Raw genomic sequence first — 2,721 nt, 5'->3', positions numbered from 1 at the left:
GCGGGAAAGGTGAAGGAAAAAGCCCTAAAACCTGGAAACATCCCAGTTTTTATGAGTCCTGCCCTGTGGCTCTTTGCCTCTGTGTCCAAGCAGAGCCTGGAATCGGCTCCTTTCATCCCGGATTTCTTTGATTCCAAGCGGAGGTGAGAGAGGGAACCCCCCTGGATCATTCCGGGGATTTGGGCTGAGGAGGAAGGTTCCCACCCCAGTGCTGGAGGGTCTGGAATGTCCCATCCAACCTGGCAGAGAGCCAGGATTCCAGGTGCCCAGAGATCCAGGATTCCAGGTCCTTAGAGAGCCGGGATTCCAGGTCCTTAGAGAACCAGGATTCCAGGTCCCCAAAGAGAGATCCAGGATTCCAGGTCCCCAAAGAGAGATCCAGGATTCCAGGTGCCCGGAGAGCCAGGATTCCAGGTCCTTAGAGATCCAGGATTCCAGATCCTTAGAGATCCAGGATTCCAGGTGCCCAGAGATCCAGGATTCCAGGTGCCCAGAGATCCAGGATTCCAGGTCCTTAGAGAGCCAGGATTCCAGGTGCCCAGGATTCCAGGTGCCCAGAGATCCAGGAATCCAGGTCCCCAGAGATCCAGGGTTCCAGGTCCTTAGAGATCCAGGATTCCAGGTCCTTAGAGATCCAGAATTCCAGGTCCCTAGTTCCTCAGGATTCCAGGTCCTTAGAGAGCCAGGATTCCAGGTGCCCAGAATTCCAGGATCCCACTTCCCTGGCCGTAATCCTTTTCCTTCTGTTTCATTTTAGGAGGCTTTTATTGGTTGAATGCAGTGGGAGGATCACACCTGGAAGGAGGGACGGAGGTCCTACTCATGGTTAGTGACCCTTTCATGCTTTCAATCTTTAGAGCTTCCTAAAGGCCTCAGGATTCCGGGGGAAGTGAGAGGATTCCAGGGAAATCAGAGCTTAGGGGGGAAGAAGCCGAGGCCCAGGGCAGGGGCTGGAGCGATCCCAGGGTTTGGCCTTGGAGTGAGACCTGGAGAGAGGATTTTGAGGAAGGTGCCTGTTTTTTTTATTTGGGGGGGGGTGTTTCTCCAGTGTTTGGGATCTCAGCTCCATAGTTGGGAGTGGGCAGGAAGCAGCCTGTTAAAAATGAGGTGAAAACTGGGATTTTAGTGGAGGCAAAGCCGTGAAACCTGGGAATCTTGTCATCTCCTGCTCTCACCTCACCCGCCCCCTGCTTTGGCATCACACTTGGAGCCGATCCCAACAATCCCCTGAGGCACCTGCTCAGCTCTTTGTGTGTTTGTGAGCCCTGGAAAAGGCAAAAAAAAGGGAAAAAATCCTCTTTTCATTGGGGGCGGGTTTGGGGTTGGATTTTCCTTCCCAATTATCCCTGCCCAGCTTTTCCTCCTCAGGGTGTGCCAGCCCTGTTCTGCCTCCCCAAGTTCCTCCAGGAGCTGGAATTGTGATCCCTGTGGCTCCCTTCGGGCTCTGGGCTGTTCTTCCTTCAGCTGAGGGCCCGAGTGGAAGGCAAAATAAAGGGAAAAAATCCTCTTTTCAGCGGGGGCAGGTTTGGGGTTGGATCGTCCTTCCCAATTATCCCTGCCCAGCTTTTCCTCCTCAAAGTGCACCGGCCCCGTTCTGCCTCCCCCAGTTCCTCCAGGAGCTGGAATTGTGATCCCTGTGGGTCCCTTCAGGCTCTGTGCTCTTCCTCCTCCAGCTGAGGGCCCTGAGTGGCTTCTGGAGCCGGCACTAATTGCCAGGGTTGATTTTTTGGGGAATTAATTAACATTTTCCCTGTGGACCGTGTTGTGACTCAGATCCTTCGCCCCTGAGCTCGAGCTCGTTCCCAGGAGCCTCTTCCCCATCCATTATCCATGAGGATTTATTCTGGGAGAACCTCTTCTCCATCCATTATCCATTAGGATTTATTCCAGGAGAGGTGGGGATGTGGAGCTGCTCCTGAACAGTGGAAAGGTGGGAGAGGGGAATTTTTAGGGGTGAGATTTCTCCCCCACTGAGCTCATCCCATCCAAAGCAGAGCAATCACCACTGGCAGGGAGCACCTCCCGGGCTGGGAATGTGTGTCCAGCTCATGGAAAACTCTTGGCTGGACCAGATCTGGCCCCTGCCATGACAGAGACCCCCTTTCCTGGCACTTCATCCCAAAAAAACCTCCCCCTTCACGCTCCCAGCCACTTCCTTCCCTCCTGGCTCTCTGGGGTCCTGGAATCCTGGATCTCTGGGCACCTGGAATCCTGGATCTCTGGGCACCTGGAATCCTGGATCTCTGGGCACCTGGAATCCTGGCTCTCCAAGGACCTGGAATCCTGGCTCTCTAAGGACGTGGAATCCTGGGCACCTGGAATCCTGGCTCTCTGGGCACCTTCTTCTGCCCCTCCTGAGTCCCTTGGTGGCCTCTGGGTGTCCTGCAGCCCGTGAAGGGCTTTTCTTTGGGGCAGTTCTTGGGAGTTTTGGGGGCAGAGGATCCCCCTGAGCGGCCCCGGGGCAGCAGCAGGTTGAACCTTCCACCCTTCGCCTTGGCACCGACCGACGCGGTTCAGCCAAGTCCCTGCGGATCAGATTTCCCAAAAGATGGCACATCTCTGCCTGTTGGCAGCCAAACCTGCCTCCCTCTCCGTGCCAGGCGCTCTCCTGACCCCTCTGCCCGAGCCAGCAGCATCTGATCCCCTGAGTTCCCTTCCCGAGCTCTCGGAGCAAAACCGCGGCAGAGAGGGGGCTCCTGGGGCTCCTCTGGGGAGGTGCCA

General features: G+C 55.9%; 1 protein-coding gene across 3 annotated transcripts in view; it reads left to right on the top strand.

The window, feature by feature from the left end:
• Positions 1–2,721, top strand: part of SENP1 (SUMO specific peptidase 1) — a 15,947-nt gene that overhangs the window by 10,243 nt on the left and 2,983 nt on the right. Inside the window, exon 14 of one of the 3 annotated variants that reach the window (XR_003537502.1) lies at positions 758–825. The exons of the other annotated variants lie outside the window; for them this stretch is intronic. The gene's annotated coding sequence lies outside the window, so the exon portion shown is untranslated. The remainder of the gene's footprint in view (positions 1–757; positions 826–2,721) is intronic. 3 annotated transcript variants of the gene reach the window in all.

The sequence above is a fragment of the Neopelma chrysocephalum genome, unplaced genomic scaffold (assembly GCF_003984885.1).
Source record: "Neopelma chrysocephalum unplaced genomic scaffold, ASM398488v2 Primary Assembly neopelma1_294, whole genome shotgun sequence".
Taxonomy (NCBI): domain Eukaryota; kingdom Metazoa; phylum Chordata; class Aves; order Passeriformes; family Pipridae; genus Neopelma; species Neopelma chrysocephalum.
Note: the sequence above shows the minus strand (reverse complement) of the source record. Positions and strands in the feature narration are given on the sequence as shown.